Here is a 19,525-nt window from a genome sequence, read left to right on the forward strand (position 1 = left end):
TAAATACAGTATGTATGTATGTATGTAAATATATTTAGCAGTTGGTTAATGATGAAACATGATAAATCCACACTAGACTTGTTTTATTCTTCCCTTTAATATAAATCAAATGTTGTAATATTATAATCTACACAATGTCATCATGTAGACTACTGTCATGGTGTGTGTTATGATATTATAACCTACACAAGTCATCATGTAGACTACTTTCATGGTGTGTGTTATAATATTATAACCTACACAAATGTCATCATGTAGACTACTTTCATGGTGTGTGTTATAATATTATAACCTACACAATGTCATCATGTAGACTACTTTCATGGTGTGTGTATAATATTATAACCAACCAATGTCATCATGTAGACTACTTTCATGGGTGTGTGTTATAATATTATAACCTACACAATGTCATCATGTAGACTACTTTCATGGTCGTGTGTTATAATATTATAATCTACACAATGTCATCATGTAGACTACTTTCATGGTGTGTGTTATAATATTATAACCTACACAATGTCATCATGTAGACTACTTTCATGGTGTGTGTTATAATATTATAACCTACACAATGTCATCATGTAGACTACTTTCATGGTGTGTGTTATAATATTATAACCTACACAATGTCATCATGTAGACTACTTTCCTTTGTGTGTTGTTTTCTTTCTTCACTTTTTATACATCAAATGCTGTAAGATACACAATATTGTAATGTACTTGGTTGTGTGTGTGTGTGTTTTCTACTTTTATAAATAAAATGTTAAAACAATATTGTAATGTGCGTTTTTATTAAATATGTCATACATTTCTGCTGGTAATGCTTTAAAAGTGAATCGTCTTGATTCTTCTGCTACTCAAGAGACCAACCAAAGTTACAAAACAATTGCCACTAGGGGTCGCCTAAATATAATTTTAGGGAGAGAGGTCGTAGAGAAACTGGGTTGATACTGTAGTTTTGCAGCGCTCATGCAACTGCGCACCACCAACGGTCAACTCGATGCACAGTTGACTTGACTGATCTCTCTCTGACGTCACTCATGAAGAGGCGGAACATATCACACCCGGTCTGTTCAGTTTAAATACACGGGATTTGATAGTCAGTGTAGCAGATTATGTTTGGTACTATACAGAGAACAGAATTGAGTGATTCTCACTAACTCCATCCACTGCTCAACGGGTAAGTAGTTGTTAAAGCAGTATGTATTTGTTATAGGGCCCAGTTAAAATAAAAACCTGTTAAACGTTCATAATAACGTTGTCTATATTGCATTCTTTTGAAAGATGAGACAAACCTATAGGCCCTACATTTATAATAATCAATGTTTATATATTTTTTGGGGGAAATTATATAGCCTATTTATAACCTGGAACAACTCCAAACACTTACAATACATGACCAAAAGTATGTGGGCACCTGCTCGTCGAACATCTCATTCCAATACCATGGGCATTAATTATATTGTTTCAGGAGAAGACCCAGATGCAGACAGTATTGAAGTAACAAAAAGTTTATAACAAAAACAAGGCAGGCAAACGACAGGTCAGGGGCAGGCAGGGGTCAGTAATCCAGATCAGAGTCCAAAAGGTACAGAACGGCAGGCAATCTCAGGTTCAGGGCAGGCAGAATGGTCAAAACCGGGAAAACTTGAAAACAGGAACTTGAGCAAGACAGGCGCAAGGAGAAAACCGCTGGTAGGCTTGACGAAACAAAACGAACTGGCAACAGACAAACAGAGAATTACAGGTCATAAATACACGGGGATAATGGGGAAGATGGGCGACACCTGGAGGGGGGTGGAGACAATCACAAAGACAGGTGAAACAGATCAGGTGTGACATTAATATGGAGTTGATCCCGCCTTTGCTGCTATAATATCCCACCCTTCTGGGAAGGCTTTCCACTAGATGTTGGAACATTGCTGCTGGGTTTCTTCCATTCAAGCTACAAGAGCATTAATGAGGTTGGACATTGATTTTGGGCGATAATAGGCCTGGCTCTCGGCGTCAATTCATCCCAAAGGTGTTCGATGGGGGTTGAAGTCAGGGCTCAGTGCAGGCCGGTCAAGTTCTTCCCACACCGATCTCGACAAACCATTTCTGTATGGACCTCACTTTGTGCACGGGAGAATTGTCATGCTGAAACAAGAAAGGGCCTTCCCAAACTGTTGCCACAAAGTTGGAAGCACAGAATCGTCTAGAATGTAATTGTATGCTGTGTAAAGGCGTTAAGATTTCCCTTCACTGGAACTAAGGAGCCCGAACCATGAAAAACAACCCCAGACCATTATTCCTCCTCCCACCAAACTTCACAGTTGGCACAGTTAGCGTTTCTCCTTGCATCCGGCCAAACCCAGATTCGTCCGTCAGACTACAGATGGTGAGCGTGATTCATCACTCCAGAAAACAGCGTTTCCACTGCTCCAGAGTCCAATGGCGGCGAAGCTTTACACCACTCAAGCCAACGCTCGGCATTGCACATGGTGATCTTATGCTTGTGTGTGGCTGCTTTCCGGTCCATGGAAACCCATTTCATGAAGCTCCCGACGAACAGTTCTTGTGCTGAAGTTGCTTCCAGAGGCAGTTTTGAACTCATTGGTGAGTGTAGCAACTCTGGTGTGGCTGAAGTAAAATACATTTGCAAACATTTCTAAAAACCTGTTTTGTTTTGTCTTATGGGGTATTGTGTGTAGATTGATGAGGGGGAAAATTATTTAATCCATTTTAGAATAAGGCTGTAATGTAACAAAATGTGGAAAAAGTCAATGGGTCTGAATACTTCCGAATACTTTCCGAATGCACTGTAAGTGTTTGGTTTGGGAAGAGAAGAGTGGCATCTGCTCCTCCTGTTCTCAATGTTTTCTCTTGAGTCTCTGTCAAACAGGAAGAAAACAGATTGTGAGTCTATTGTTTCATGAGATAGGTTTGATTGAGCATTAGTAGCTACTGGTAGTGAAGTAAAAGGAACGTTTATTCTTACGTGACTATTAAAACTGTAGTGAACAATTTGGTTACACTTTACAATACAGTGTGCTTATTACTGTGTAGGTCTAACTCCTGTAAGTACATTGTAACAAGTATTGTCATTACTCATTGTTACCCTGTACTTAGGTTAGGGTACAAATTAAATAGATCAGTAATATCTCTCTTACCTTCAACAGCTGTAGAATAAAGCCCACAGCACCAGAAACAGAGCAAGTCTGGATATACTTCCCACACATACTGACCAACTGCAGAACCAAACGTTGACCCAACACTGCCTGCTCAGACCGACTACAGATATGACTAAAACAGTGGAGGCTCCTCAGAGGAGGAAGGGGAGGACCATCTTCAGGCAATTTCATAAAATACAAATAGTGAAACATTTAAAACGTTTTCCTTTTAGATAAAACAATACTAAATATATTCACGTCACCAAATAATTGATTAAAATACACTGTTTTGCAATGAAGGGCTAAAGTAGCCTCAACAGCACTCACGGGGTAGCACCATGTGGTGTAGCCGGAGGACAGCTATCTTCCTTCCTCCTCTGGGTACATTGACTTCAATACAAAACCTAGGGGGAGGCTCAGTGGATTCTCACCCCTTCCATAGACTTCACACAGTAATTATCACAACTTCCGGAGGATGTCCTCTAACCTATCAGAGTTCTTTGCAGCATGAACTGACATGTTGTCCACCCAATCAAAGGATCAGATAATTAATCTAGTACTGAAAGCATAAGCTACAGCTAGCTAGCACTGCAGTGCATGAAATGTGGTGGAGTAGTTGACTCAAAGAGAGAAAAAATACAATAGTTGAACAGTTTGAACAAATTAATTTCTTCAAAAATGAAGGAGAGAGAGAGAGAGATATTTCGTCATTTTTATTTTCACTTTCACTTTCACAGCCAGCAAATGCAGCTAGCTAAAGTTTAGACTACTCAAACACCCAGCTCAAACAGAGGGACGCTATGTTAGCTAGCTGGCTATGACCTATCCAACACAACACTGGAACTCTTCCAAGTCAAGGTAAGCTTTTGGTTTTAATAATTAGCTATGACATTACTTTAGCTAATATGGTGACAACGATGTAGGCCGTAGTGTAGTGGTTAGTATGGTTTGGCTTGGAAAGGTTTTTTCCTCTGGTCACATACAGCTGGTGTCCACAAGCAAAGGAAAAGGTGAGAGGAGGAGATCGCATAGACGCAAGAAGGAATACAACGTGGCTGCTATGAAAGTGAACTGTGTTTACTGCGTGATCAGGGTGTATTCATTCCACCGGATTCTGTTGAAAACCTTTTCTTAAACGGAAGCAAACGGAACGAAATGGGGATAAACATACCTGAATTTGTCCAATGGAAACTCTTCTATGCAACTGTTGGACTAATGATTACACACTATATCAGCTAGATGCAGGCAAGAGATGGATGTACCTGGCGCCGACCAGCTCTTAGGAAACTTGCTCTATTTTTTAAAAATGTATTATGTTTTACATGATTAGCTCAGAAAGTGTTTTATATTCATTACATACAGCCGGGAAAAACTACTTAGATTTGTGTGTATTGGGTATATGTTGTGAAATTGTTAGATATTACTTGTTAGATTTTACTGCACTGTCGGAGCTAGAAGCACAAGTATTTTGCTTCACCCGCAATAACATCTGCTAAACACGTGTATGTGACAAATACAATTTTATTTGATATGAAGAGTGTGCAAGGCGGAATAGAATGTGTCACTGTCTGTCAATGTGTCACTGTCTCTGTCACCCCTCACATTTTTCTCTCGACCAGTGTGCACCAACATTGCAAACTTACATTTATAGGCTCGGTTGTAGCAACCTCATGCTGGGTATAGGGAAAAATGTGAGTATCATGTAGTAGCCTTAACCTATAGATGTTACATTGAACTGGGTGAATGGAATATGAGTGACAGTCATCCAATATGCTGTAATAGAAATTAGGCCATGCTCATGAATAAATAAAAATCGTCCTCCCTCATCTTAAATGGCATTGACTGACACTGGACTACAATGCAACGTTATTTACTCAGTAGAGGAACAAAATAAAACTTAAGCAAACCAAAGTGATGCTCCTTTGACTGGGTTCACTTAGTTATAATGGACCTTGAGAATTGAATAGGAGGAAGTGGTGCTGTTGTCTAGATTCTACCTGTCTTACAGTTTCGCCCCCAGCCACAGACCTCGTTGACTCCAACCTCCTCTCCCCTTGTTTTCCTAGGCATGGTCTGGTCTCCAACCTCCTCTCCCCCTTGTTTTCCTAGGCATGGTCTGGTCTCCAACCTCCCTCTCCCCCTTGTTTTCCTAGGGATGGTCTGGTCTCCAACCTCCTCTCCCCTTGTTTTCCTAGGGATGGTCTGGTCTCCAACCTCCTCTCCCCCCTTGTTTTCCTAGGGATGGTCTGGTCTCCGACCTCCTCTCCCCTTGTTTTCCTAGGGATGGTGCCCGGTCTCCAACCTCCTCTCCCCCTTGTTTTCCTAGGGATGGTCTGGTCTCCAACCTCCTCTCCCCCTTGTTTTCTGCTTGCCTTTCTTTATTTTCTTTCCCCATCCATCCATCCATCCATCACTCCAGCCACCCCCTTTCTGACAATCTCCCACCTCCTCTCTCATTCTCTGGTAAGTCCATCACCCTCTTCATCCATCTTCTCCCTTTCTCCTCACCCCCACACCCTCTTCATCCATCCTCTCCTTTCTCATCACCCTCATCACCCTCTTCATCCATCCTCCACCTACCTTTTCACCTGCCTATCCATATCTCTGCAACCATTACAACCGGTAACACTCGCCAGTCATCTCCAAGACCTTCCTAGTAACATATCCCAGTAATCCCAGTGCTTATCTCTTTCCTTGTGTGTGTGTGTGTGGCAGTGTTTGGCCCCAGCAGGGGTTATTAACCTGCTCCATATGGACCTGGATGTGACTATTGCAGGCCGCCACATCTCCGGCACCCAAGGTTGGTGTGTCTCCTATTGGTCAAGCAGCAAGGTCACCAGGTCAAGGTTCAGGGTCAGTCAGACACAGGCTTGTGGTCTGGTGGTTTGAACCCTTCCCCTGGTTCAGTGCACAGTCTTTGCATGCTATGCATGGGTTCACTCAACGCATGCAAGGGATGAACTGACAGCCTTCCTCACATGGCAGTAAGACCGAGGGTACCGACTGACACAAACAGGGTACTGGAAGACAGGGTACAGACAGACAGACAGACAGGGTGCAGTCAGTGTGTCTCTTCAGTCCAACCACCGAGATGGAATACGATCCATCATTGCAGCATTACCAACAGGCAGGCCACTGGACTGGACTTTAGAAAGGACAAACATTCAGTTATTCATGAACATTTGTTCCAGTGAACCAAAGGGAGATTGATGCTCTATTATTGGATGCTATCATAATATAAACAAAACCCTGAGAGGATAATAAGTAATACTAACACAGAGTTATTGGAATACGAACACAGGAATCTGTTAAATTATAGATTTTAATAATAAAAAAAGACTTAGGCTATTTTTATTGTTCACATTATTTGCATTGATGATGTATTGAAGTCAAGTGGTTCAACATTCAAATGCAGTTTGATGTACCACACAGGACAGATTGGAAAAAGCAAAGGTTGGTGGAACTCCATCAAGTGGACAATTGCTTCAGTTCAGTTGTGGCAGCAATGCTACCAGAGATATTTAATACAAGATCAAATGTTATGTCAATATTATTATCTCCAAATTGTTTCCCCCCACCCGTGATATATTATTATTCTAATTGAGCTGTTAATCTGGTTTTAATTTAACAATGCTCCGATTGGAGGGCGGATCACCATGTGACTTTAGAACCTAACAACTTGTTTCTTTGTAACAGTCAAATGTGGTTATTCCCAACATTGATCAACTCCATTCTATGCGACCATTTTCTAAAAGCATTATCTTGTTATTTGGTGGAAAGTTACCGAGCTCATTTGGTGTAGAACCATCGTTGAATTTGAAGTGATCGGCCCCTTCCTGCTGAAAGCATTACTTATAGCTTCGCCTTTTGGCTAAGATCAAGATCGAAAGTGCAGTACCCAGGCGATCCTGAAGGTGGAGTGATGTCGTCATCTGCCACTTCACATCGGTAGCAGCTGGACTGAAGAACACTCGTTTCAATGGACTGGAAAATAATGTTTGATGGAGAGATTTCGTTTAGGAAAATAAGTTATTTTTGGACCTCTACGGCTGACAGCAGATGATGTGCACTGTCTGCAACAAAACACACCCGAGAAGTTCTATGATGTGTGTTTCTACACCATCACCAGGCAGGAGGAGGTGAGAGGGGCTCTTCTGAACGAAGCGATAGCACCCACCCCAGTAGTTTTCAAGTTGAGTCCCTGTGCAGGCACTGAGGGTGCTAACCGTGCACATGTTCAACCCCTGGGCCACTGAAGAAACACTAGTGTGCTACCTCAGCCGGTACGTGACCATCTTGCCAGGAGTGAGAGATATTAAGGACGCCCTAGGCATCTGGACAGGGAAGAGGCAGTTTCGCGTGCTAAAGGAGTACGAGAGCGGCCATGATGGTTACCTCCATCCTCCCGCGTCTTTTTCAATCGGTGCAGACAGGGGCTACCTCATGTATGCTGGGCAGCTCGCTTCTGCAGGAAGTGCAGCACGTCTACGGGCACCTCAGGCTGATGCCTGCACCCAGACAAGGTGCAGAAACTGTGGGACCCTCGGCCATGTAATGAGGGGGATTGCACCGTGCCTAAGCGCTGCAGTCTGTGCAGCTCAGAGGAGCACCTGTTCCGGTCACTGCTCAAAGGCAGTCCTCTTACGCCAGAGCGGTGAGCGGGAAAAAGAGCAGATGAGGGAGAAGTTATAGAGCTACGCGCTATTGAGGAGGTCGTGGAGGGAGCTAGTGATGGAGAGAGAACTGCAGAGTCTGAGGGAGCGGCAGTGAGGCACCATCATCACCTCATGAGGAGAACGGAGCGGGGGACAGGAGTTGGGGCAAGCAAATGGAGGAGGCTACAGGAGAGCCCACCGCGCCCTCTGCTCCGGAGAGCTGGACCAAGGTGGGAGAGAGGAGGAAGTGCTCTGTCAAGAGGAAGCAGATGAGCCCTGTTTCCTCACTCATCCACATGGAGGCGACGGAGAAGTCCGCCATTGGGGGGGGGGAATCGTTTCAGTTGTTTTGCAAGCGGGTAGTCTGAGGAGAAAAGCGCGAGAAACCCGGGCAGCGCAGAGGAGACTCTGCTTTCCCGGTCAGGCGCAAGCTCTACCGACAGCAGCGGTCTGGCACCCAGCGGTGTTCCAGCACCCACACTGACTGAGGAGGAACATTTTGAGGAGGAACGTGTTTTCCGAACCCTATCTTTGTGGACAGTCCTCCCGCCCGGGACCACCGTTCCAGACAGGCCTCCCAACGAGGACTTAAAGTGAGTCTGAAAATTAATGTCATAGTTAGATAGTTTGTCCGCTTCCCTCTTTCCCCATGTCGTCCATTTTTAACATAGCTAGTATAAACGCTAGAGGGGTTTAGGGAACCCTGTTAAAAGTGCGACTGTTTCTTCCCCATTTGTCGTCCATTTGCTTCTCTGTGTGTTTTTTACAAGAAGTACATTTAAAAGATCAAAATGATGTGGAGCGATTTACGAGGGAATGGGTTCAATGAACTAATTACACACATTTATGTTCTGATGAAAACAGAGTGCATTCGGGGTCTCTATTGAGCGCGCACGAAAACATATTTAATGTGCCTAATAATAAAGTAGTCAATTAAACATTACGGTAAAAATGAATTACCTTTTTTATTGTGGCATAAACACAACCAGTCATGATATTTTCATCTGATTTGTCAAACAAATCAATTCAAAATGTAGGCTACTTCTGTGCATGTTCTTCCACTCCAAAATTATTTCAGCATCCAAACTGCATGTATAACCTATTAGCGCCATTTGATGAATGGAAATAGACATCTGTTAAAAACACCTAAAATGTTGCCTAATGAAGTTCAGCAATTGCCATTGATTGGGACTACGTTAATTGATGTGCCTTGCTGACAAATTGACCCTTTTTTGTAGCATGAAAAGTCGTAATGTGCCTACAGTGTATCATGTATGTAGCCTATTGGATAATGGCTAAATCATTTGGGCTTTTTGGGGGCTTGGGTTCATTAAATGTCGTTAATGTAGTGCTCATAAAATATATTTAATATATGGCTCATCAGGCTCAGTTAGAATCAGGTTTGAATGTTCATGCTGACAGCTCTAATCAAATCCAGACATGTATATGCTTTACAATTTTACAATGCTTTTGAATGACACTTTCGGTTTTTGCGGAGAAAAGTGATTTATTCCCGGTTAATACTGGGTTACCTGGGAGGAAATACATTTATTCTCGGGATGGAACATTTGTAAAATACCGGGAAAATATTGAACCTAATGCGCATACAGATTGATTCACAAGTCACCAATCAAGTAACTTACATATACTGTACCTTCATTAGGCCTAATGGTATTTTATGTCCATGATACGACATTTCTTGTAGTGACTGAGTAAGCCTAATTGTAAAAGTAAGCCCTCAAAAGTGCCATGTTTGTACAGTTTATAAGTGGAGGACACATTTAGGCAGCCAGGACCATACGCCAGGACCGCTCCGGCCCAGCTCGCAATGCAGTCCAGTGCCATGGACATCGTTGAAGTTTGGCCTCTAGTAATTTAGGAGTGCAACTTTATGAAGGCCTCCTCACAATGTCCTTATCAAACAAGGCTCTACAGAAAGATTTTAATAATAAAAAGACATAGGCTATTTTTATTGTTCACATTATTTGCATTGATGATGTATTGAAGTCAAGTGGTTCAACATTCAAATGCAGTTTGATGTACCACACAGGACAGATTGGAAAAAGCGACGGTCGATGGAACTCTGGTGCCACCAAGTGGACAATTGCTTCAGTTCCGTTGTGGCAGCAATGTTCAGAGATATTTGATACAAGATCAAATGTTATGTCAATATTATTATCTCCAAATTGTCCCCCCCCACCCGTTGATATATTATTATTCTAATTGAGCTGTTTATCTGGTTTTAATTTAACAACGCTTCCTCATTTCCGATTGGAGGGCGGATCAAGGACTTTAGAACCTACCAACTTGTTACTTTGTAACAGTCAAGCGTGGTTATTCCCGACGTTGATCAACTCCCAATCTATGCCACCATTTTCTAAAAGCATTATCTTTGATATTTGGGGAAAGCTTACCGAGCTCATTTGGTGTAACCATAGTCGAATTTGACGTGTCGGAGAACGGCCCCTTCCTCCCGAAAGCATTGCGGTATCGCTTGGCCTTTGGCTAAGATCAAGATCAAGTTTGCAGTACCAAGGAGATCCGAAGGTGGAGCGATGTGCCATCGTCCACGCCACAGTCGGCAGCCGCGACTGGAAGAACACGCATGCGTTTTCAATGGACTGGAAAAGAAAAGTTGATGGAAAGAGTTATTTTTGGAAAGGACGTTCTTTTTGGACCTCTACGCTTACAGCAGACGATGTGCACTGTCTGCAACAAAACACACCGGAGAAGTTTTATGATGTGTCTTTCTACACCATCACCAGGCTGGAGGAGGTGAGAGGGCTCTTCCGAGCGAACCCGACAGCACCCGCCCTCAGTAGCTTTCAAAGTTGAGTCCCTGTGCAGGCACAATCTGAGGGTGCTAACGGTGCACATGTTCAACCCCTGGTCACAGAAGAAACGCTAGTGTGCTACCTCAGCCGGTAGTGACCATCTTGCCAGGAGTGAGAGACATTAAGGACGCCCTAGGCATCTGGACAGGGAAGAGGCAGTTTCGCAGGCCCTGCTAAAGGAAGACGAGAGCGGCCATGATGGCACCTCCATCCTCCCGCCTTTTTCTATCGGTGCAGACAGGGGTTACCTCATGTATGCTGGGCAGCCTCGTTTTTGCAGGAAGTGCAGCACGTACGGGACCTGGATGCCTGCACCCAGACAAGGTGCAGAAACCGTGGGGCCCTCGGCCATGTAATGGGGATTGCACCGTTGCCTAGCGCTGCAGTCTGTGCAGCTCAGAGGAGCACCTGTTCCGTCACTCCCAAAGGCAGCCCCTCCTACGCCAGAGCGGTGAGCGGGAAAAGAGCAGATGAGGGAAAAGTTATAGAGCTACGCGCTATTGAGGAGGTCGTGGAAAAGGAGCTAGTGATGGAGAGAGAACTGCGAGAGTCTGAGGAGAGCGGGAGTGAGGCGCCATCATCACCTCATGAGGAGAGCGGAGCGGGAGACAGGAGTTGGAGCAAGCAAATGGAGGAGGCTATGGGAGAGCCCACCGCGCCCTCCGTCCGGAGAGCTGGACCACGGTGGGAGAGAGGAGGAAGAGCTCTGTCAAGAGGAAGCAGATGAGCCCTGTTTCCCACTCATCCGCATGGAGGCGACGGAGGAGTCCGCCCTGGGGGGAATCGTTTCAGTTGTTTTGCAAGCGGGGAGTCTGAGGAGAAAAGCGCGAAAACCGGGCAGCGCAAGAGGAGACTCTGCTTTCCCTGTCAGGCGCGAGCTCTTCCGACAGCAGCGGTCTCGCACCCAGCGGTGTTCCAGCACCCACACTGACTGAGGAGGAAAGGGTTTTCCCGACCCTATCTTTGTGGACAGTCCTCCCCCTGGGGACCACCGTTTTCCCAGACAGGCCTCCTAACGAGGAACTGTACTTAAAGTGAGTCTGAAATTAATGTCATATTTAGATTGTTGTCTGCTTCCTCCTTTTCCCCATGTCGTCCCTTTTTAACATAGCTAGCAAAACGCTAGAGGGCTTAGGAACCCCGTTAAAAGGGCGACTGTTTTTTCCCATTTGTCCTCCATTTGCTTCTCTGTGTTTTTTTACAAGAAGTACATTTAAAAGATCAAAATGATGTGTGGAGAGATTTACTAGGGAATGGGTTCAGGGAGAGTCAAGGTGGAGTGTTGGCGGGGTGCATTCTACAGGGGTTGGTGTCCTATGTGGAAATAGGGATTTAAAAAATAGTGGGAAGTTTTTCGGCAGTACACGGAGGGTTTTAATAGTAGATATTGATTGAGGGGCAAATGTCTTCGGTTAATTAATGTATATGCACCATCGACACCCAAGGAAAGGAGGGAAATGCTGAACAACCTAGACGCTATTTTTATGACAAACAGACAGGTTATAATGGGGAGATTTTAATGTATCATATGACCGGGGTAATCTGGGCGGGCATCTTGTAAAAATCTAATAGAGAAATATAATTTGGTTGATACTTATAGAGTGGCGCATGCAAATGATCCCGGTTTCACCTGGGGAAACAGCAGGGGCGCGAGGAGCCGCATAGATTATGTGTTTGTTCCGCGTGGACTCGGTGTGTCCTCTGCACGCGTCACTCCGGTTTTTTATTCTGACCACAGTTGCCTGTCTGTGACAGTAGAATTAAAAACAATTGAATTTGGAAAAGGATATTGGAAAATTAATAATGGTATTTTACATGACAAAACATTTGAGACTAGATTTAGGTATTTTTTCCAGGGCTGTGTAACCATGAAATCCCTTTATTCTACTGTCATAGACTGGTGGGAGAGCACAAAATTACGAATCAAGATTTTTATTCAGAATTATTGCAAAGATAAAGCACGTAATAAATACAAAGATTTTTATAAGTTGCAGAACAAACTAGAAGATCTGCACATCCAAGGTAATTTGAATGGTGGTGGTTTAGATAAAGACACATTGTGTAACCTGCAGAAAAAAGCAGCAGGCCTTTTTTGAAAAGAAAGCTCGAGATTTCATGTTTAAAAGTCAACAAGATAAATGGGATAATGATGAGAAGTGCTCTGCATATTTTTTTCAAACAAATTAAGTCACGGGGAAAGAGGAGGACCATTTCGGCTTTATTGAATCGAAGACGGGGAGATGGTTGAGGATGGAGATGGCATGCTTGGTGTCGCTACCCAGCACTTTTCTCAGCTATTCCAAAAGCAAACAATTAATTATGAGAAGGGGACTACTTTTTTAAAATGTGTGGATGTGCAGATACCTTTAGATATTAGAGACCAATTAGAAGGGGAATTGAATTTAGATGAACTATAGGCTATATGGCACTGAAGAGCATGAAAGATAACAAAGTACCAGGAGTGGATGGGCTCTCTAAAGAGTTTTACATAGTTTTTTGGGATTTAATTGGATGTCATCTTTTGGAAGTATTTAGAGTTATTTTTGGTTTGGAGCATATGGGAGGTTCAATGTGCGAGGGGGTAATCTCGCTACTTTACAAAAAAGGGAGACCCCAAGACACTAGCAAATTGGAGACCTTTAACAATGTTGTGTGTAGACTATAAAGTATTAAGTAAAGCCATAACTAATCGTCTGTCTTCTGCCATGGCATATGTTGTTGGTTTAGACCAAACATGTGGTGTGGTAGGGAGAAAGTTAACCTGGAACTTGCAATTGCACAGAGACGTTCAAGCATATTTAGAGGAAAGGCACCTGCCAGCTATTACTGTAAATTTGGACCAGGAAAAAGCCTTTGACATGGTAAACCATGAGTTTTTGTTTAGAGTTCTGAAAAAATGTGGTTTTGGAAATAATTTTATGAAATGGGTAAAAATTCTTTATAGTAATGTGGGAAGCAGAGTAAATATTAATGGGAATATTGGAAATGTAATCAAGCAATTACGAGGTGTCAGACAGGGGGGACCCCTCTCTGCGCTATTGTATGTTTTATATATTGAACCTTTCGCATGTGCAATTAGGACAAATTACAACATCAAAGGCATTATATTACCTGGAGGGGATATTCTAAAAATTTCACAATACGCAGGACGACACCATTTTATATTTACAAGATGACCTGAGCTTGAAAGAGGTTATCAAAGTCATTGATGAGTTCTCTGTTGCCTCCGGGTCTAGGATTAACAAGAATAAAACAGAAATAAAATATATGGGACAGTGGAAATGGAGATCTGATCAGTTATGTGGTTTGACTGTGTGCACAGGACCAATGGTAGTGCTCGGGACATCTTTCGGAAATCAAATTAAAGATGACATGGTTAATTGGAAAGAAAAACTACTTTCGCTTAATAAAAGATTGGGACTGTGGAAAGTGAGGCGACTATCTTTTAGTGGCAAGGTGTTAGTGCTGAAGGCGGACATTCTGCCTTCATTACTCCACCTTGCATATGTGTTTCCCATGCCGGTGTCTCTAAGGAAAATGTTCATACGTGTACTGTTTAATTTCTTTTGGGGGGGATATGAGTACATCCGGAGAGATCGGATGTACCAGCCTATAGAGGCTGGTGGAAGGAATTTCCTCATATTCCTCTCAAACTAGATGCGTTGTTCTACTCAAACGTTTGTTGTCTTTTGTCGTCTTCTGTACACAAATGTAATATATTAATCAAATTCTGGCTGTCCATACCGTTAAGGTTTATGGTGGAGTGGGATAACAGTAAGCCAAAAGCTGAAATTATCCCATTACATTTTAAGAAAATTGTTGAATGGGCAAGGAAAAACCCAGTCTGCAAAGTAAAAGAAAATGTAATCAACCACAGACTGCTATATGTGAAATTAATAGAAAATTGTCGTCCTAGAGACCGATTACCAATATCACCTTCCACCTGGCTACGGGCACAATTAAAAGGTTTAGACAACAGACTGAAAGATTTTAATTGGCTTGTTTTACACAGACGTCTTCCGGTCCGTTCAACATTATATGATCATAATTTGACCCTGAATAAATTTTGTCCCAGGGACAACTGTTTCGCAATTGAAACAATTCCCCATGTTTTATGGGAATGCTCTTTTGCTCAAATAGTTTGGAAGAAAATTAAAATAGATTTTAATATTTTAAAAACATTGATTATGAAGGGGTAGCCAAATTTGAACTAAAAAATGTGGAAAAGGTGCAATTATTAGAATTAGTGACTCTGGTGTCCCTTATCAAGACTAAACTTTGGGAGGCCAGATGTGGTGCGGTCAATGACACCCTCAAGTGGTCACCGACGGGATTGGTTAAATTTATAAAACAAGAAATTTGGAAAAAATACAATTCGAAATAGATAAGTGGGGCATCACATCTGTTAAACATAGATGGAAAGGGATATACCCTTCTTTGTAAATGTTTTTTTTTGTAGCCTATATATAGGCCTATGTATAACTGTATTCTGTCATGTAAATTGAAATGTAGGCTAAGCCTTTGTAAATATTTGATATACACTGAGGTTTATTCAGAGTTCCCTTTGGTATATGTGTATGATTTTATTTCTATAATAGTTTTTATTCCTTTGAAAGATCAGCTTTGGGAGATTGTTAGAGGCAGTGGTTTACATGCTTCTCTTGAATGTAGGCCTTTAGCTGGTCAGGTTCCTCAGAACAGCACTTTTTTTAGGAGTTTTGCTATTTTTATACGGTTAAGGTACTGTTTTTGTAAATCCATGTTATGTACAACGTTATGCACTGAATTTGTACTTGTATTTGAATGTGAAATGAAAATAAAAATTATTTTTCCAAAAAAAAAAAAAAAAAAATCTGTTCTTATCAGTTTAATATCTGATACGTCCCCTATCTGGGGACCATATATTAAATTGATTTTTGGAATAGGGAGATGGAATAGGGCTTGCTCCGTCCACTCCACGCATCGACCTGGTATTGCAGTACCTCCAGGAACGGTGCACCCCCTGTCATTGTGGAGATAAATATAAACTTCATTGTGAAAGTTAACGCAGTTGCTCAGTTTGAATTTGTTAGGATCATGATGTGTATTGTATTTTCACATTTGAACCAGTTCAGCTCAACGTCAATGATGGCTAGAGAGTGCTGGTCAAGTCGGTCACCGTTATCTTGACTATGATAGCTGATATCAATGGTGCATTAATCTTCTAATCAAAGTTTATTCGTCACCTCCACAGTACAGTGAGGCTTACTTGCAAGCTCTCCTCAACAGTGCAATACACATTATCAAAAATATACACAAATAGCTAAGTAATAAAGTAGTTTAACAAAAAGAAGACAATTGTTATGATTAGAAATATATACACTAGAAGACTATACAGTATAAACTATGAAATGTGCTAAAGTCATGTACTGGTAACATGGACTGCCTCACATACCGGTAAAGTTATCTGATGTACATTTTACATTTTAGTCATTTAGCAGACGCTCTTATCCAGAGCGACTTACAGGAGCAATTAGGGTTAAGTGCCTTGCTCAAGGGCACATCGACAGATTTTTCACCTAGTCGGCTCGGGGATAACGTTATCTGATGTGTTTGTCTGAAGTCATTATTTGATAGGCCTGCTATTTCACAATACTCAAATATATGCCCTTGAAATGTATACATGGTTTGTAATCCGTCTTCCTGTGTTACAAAGTAACTATGGCTATTCATCCCATTGATTCTATTTCTATGATTTCACACTGCACCTTTTCCGAGTGACAAACTTTATTTAGTGTACCAAGAGTTATTCCTTCGTTTACGGCATGTATACAGTACATATCATATATACAGTACATATCATAAATACAATACAGTCGTTGGCTTACGGCCATACCAGTAGCAATACGCCCAGTCTCGGAAGCTAAGCAGGGTCGGGCCTGTTTAGTACTTGGTTGGTACACTGCCTGGGAATACCAGGTGCTGTAATCATTTCTGTCCAGCATGGTGTACTCTTCTACTATTTAATATGGGAGCAACTGTCTTTATTTATTACAGTTTCTCTCCATCGCCTACAAGCATATTTTGGAACAATTTTGTCGATTTCCAAAGCAGAGTCCACAAGACACACAACTTTTGCATAACAGTAAATGCTTTTTTAAAATGTAGTTGTCTTTTTAAAACATAATTCATAAAAAATATTATACCGTTAAAATTGCAAATACATTCATCAAAATAACACGACTGCCTGCAAAAAGATTAACACAACTATACTTATCTCTTGAGTGCAAGCAGACAAAACAGAAAGTTAGTCTGTCTTTTAAAAATCCCAGTAGATCCATAAATGTTCTTTGCAGTCACTAAATCCCGATGATCAAAACTGGATGTACAATGATCCAAAGGTGCAGAATTATGGGTAATTACTCTCCTTTTATGCATATTTAACCAAACATTTTCATACACATCAAATTTGATTCCTGATAAAAAAAAAATAATAATAAACTAAGCATATTGTGTGCATGATTCATTCATTGGAGTCATCACAATCCAATTCCATGTATTCAATACATAGGCTGGTTTGCTCACAGTTTTGTAGACTTTCCATTGGCGTACAGAAACGCAATCCACAATAGAAATAAGGAAAGCTGAATACAATGGAGGAACACACCTGATATGAATGTATAGGCCTCAATCCACACCAAAGCAAAGCTCTATAATGGAAGGTCACATGTTGGAGATGATGACTTAGGAGTAAGCCAAAGTTACTTACATTTACATTTACATTGACATTTACGTCATTTAGCAGACGCTCTTATCCAGAGCGACTTACAAATTTTAAGAGCGACTTACTTAGAAGTAACCCAATTTAATTCTCTGCATCTCTGAATGTCCGCAATATTAAATTAGACAGTCCCTGTTTCCTAGATCTTTCCCTATATTGTACATGGTATGACACTGATGGGGTGATTTTAGAATTTTGTGCAGTACTATTTACAGATTGCTGAAAAGTGATTTATTCTCGGGAGAAAAGTGATTTATTCTCGGGATGGAACATTTGTAAAATACCGGGAAAATATTCCATCCTAGTCTGGTGGTTAAAAGGTGTTTAGCTGAAACCTTTTATATAAAGTTTATGAAGGTCTTCCCTAGTGTAGTTCCTAGTTTTGATAATTGCCATGGTAACACATCAGCATTCTCTTATCTCATCTGGTCTCGTCTCTTATTGCCTCACGGGAAGGCGGTTTCCTGGGACTCATGGGAGGTAAGCACTTCCTATATTTACTTCCTGTGTTTTTCCTCCAGCCCTCCGTCTGATTGCGCTCCATTTCATCTGTTTGGGAAAAGTATTTTATTTTCTTGATAATATGCTTTGATTTCCATAAATATCCCATTTTTGATCTGATTGACAGGATGAGGTGAAAGTGTGTTCAAAAGTCTGCCACACTGTTACGAACCCTGTGGCTTTAAAAGTCTAGGGTGGATGGAACAGAGACCTGTAACATAATTCATGCAAATTAGAATCATGACATGGAAACAGTGAGAACAAAAACTACACCGACAACCATAAACTACCGTCAAACACAAGATGTTTATTTTGAACACACAGTAAAGGTTTGGGAAAAAGGTCTGAGCAGGACCCAAGAAATGAAATAATAATGTAAAAAAAACTAAACTGATCTTGCCTGCCTCAAGAACCGCTAAGCTACTGCTAATCATACAAATATTATAGTGGGTGGTCCGCTCAGGTCTAACTAGTGTTTTTAGACAATTTTCTTCCTACGGGTAATGTATGCCCATGGGCAACTTGCTTAAATCCCTTTTCCCAGAAACATACAACAAAGTTACCAAACAGAGTAACCAGCAAATGAGTGAGTACACAAAACACAGGACACCACAGTATCCAGGTAGCTTAGTGGTTAAGAGCGTTGTGCCAGTAACCGAAAGGTCGCTGGTTCTAATCCCCGAGCCGACTAGGTAAAAAGTCTGTCGATGTGCCCTTGAGCAAGGCACTTAACCCTAATTGCTCATGTAAGTCGCTCTGGATAAGAGCGTCTGCTAAATGACTAAAATGTAAATGTATCCATACTCACATACGGAAATAGTCTCTTCCAGCAAACACAACTGACTGGCTTTTAAAACAATGGGAGCTGTCAGTGAAAAACCAGAAACAGGTGGTGCAATACAGAGGAATGTCCATTCGTTCCTATCACTCCCATGCTTAATGGTTGGTCCAACCTTTCTTTCCAGTTGCATTACAGAGTCCTTGGAGAAGCGGTATCGCCTTGAAAACTCATCATTATCATAAAATTCAACATGTCTCTAATTATTCTCTGAGGAACTCTGTCGTTTTGGTCTCTCCACAGTAGATATGCTGCCATTTTATCAGTTAACCCACCTCAAGTGGCAGTTTAGAATTCATCTCCAATCTAAATTTATGTTCTTTCTTTTTTTAATTGAGCAACAGGCTTAAAATGTGTCACGATCGTCTAAAGGAGCGGACCAATACGCAGCGCGTGGAGTGAACATAATGACTTTATTTCATAAAGCAACCACGAAAAAACAACAAATGACGATAGTGAAGTCCTCTGTAACACTGACAGAAACATGGAACAAAAAAACCCACAACCCCAAGGTGAAAACACACAGTATAAATATGGCTCCCAATCAGAGATAACGAGCCGACAGCTGACACTCGTTACCTCCGATTGGGAGTCAATGACCAAACATAGAAAACAAATACCTAGACTAACCAACATAGAAATACACCCAAGTGAAAAATAACAACCCTGGCTCAAAATAAAAGTCCATAGAGCCAGAGTGTCACAGTACCCCCTAAAGGTGCGAACTCCGGGCGCACCAGCATACAGTCTAGGGGAGGGTCTGGGTGGGCGTCTGTCCATGG

The 19,525-nt window shown here is 41.8% G+C and overlaps 1 non-coding gene across 1 annotated transcript; it reads left to right on the top strand.

The window, feature by feature from the left end:
• The first annotated feature begins 15,466 nt into the window (after positions 1 to 15,466).
• LOC123485502 lies at positions 15,467 to 15,648 on the top strand. Its single transcript, XR_006659029.1, has one exon. It is a non-coding gene; the product is annotated as a U2 spliceosomal RNA (small nuclear RNA).
• Positions 15,649 to 19,525: the final 3,877 nt, after the last annotated feature.

The sequence above is a fragment of the Coregonus clupeaformis genome, unplaced genomic scaffold (genome assembly GCF_020615455.1).
Source record: "Coregonus clupeaformis isolate EN_2021a unplaced genomic scaffold, ASM2061545v1 scaf0713, whole genome shotgun sequence".
Classification (NCBI taxonomy): domain Eukaryota; kingdom Metazoa; phylum Chordata; class Actinopteri; order Salmoniformes; family Salmonidae; genus Coregonus; species Coregonus clupeaformis.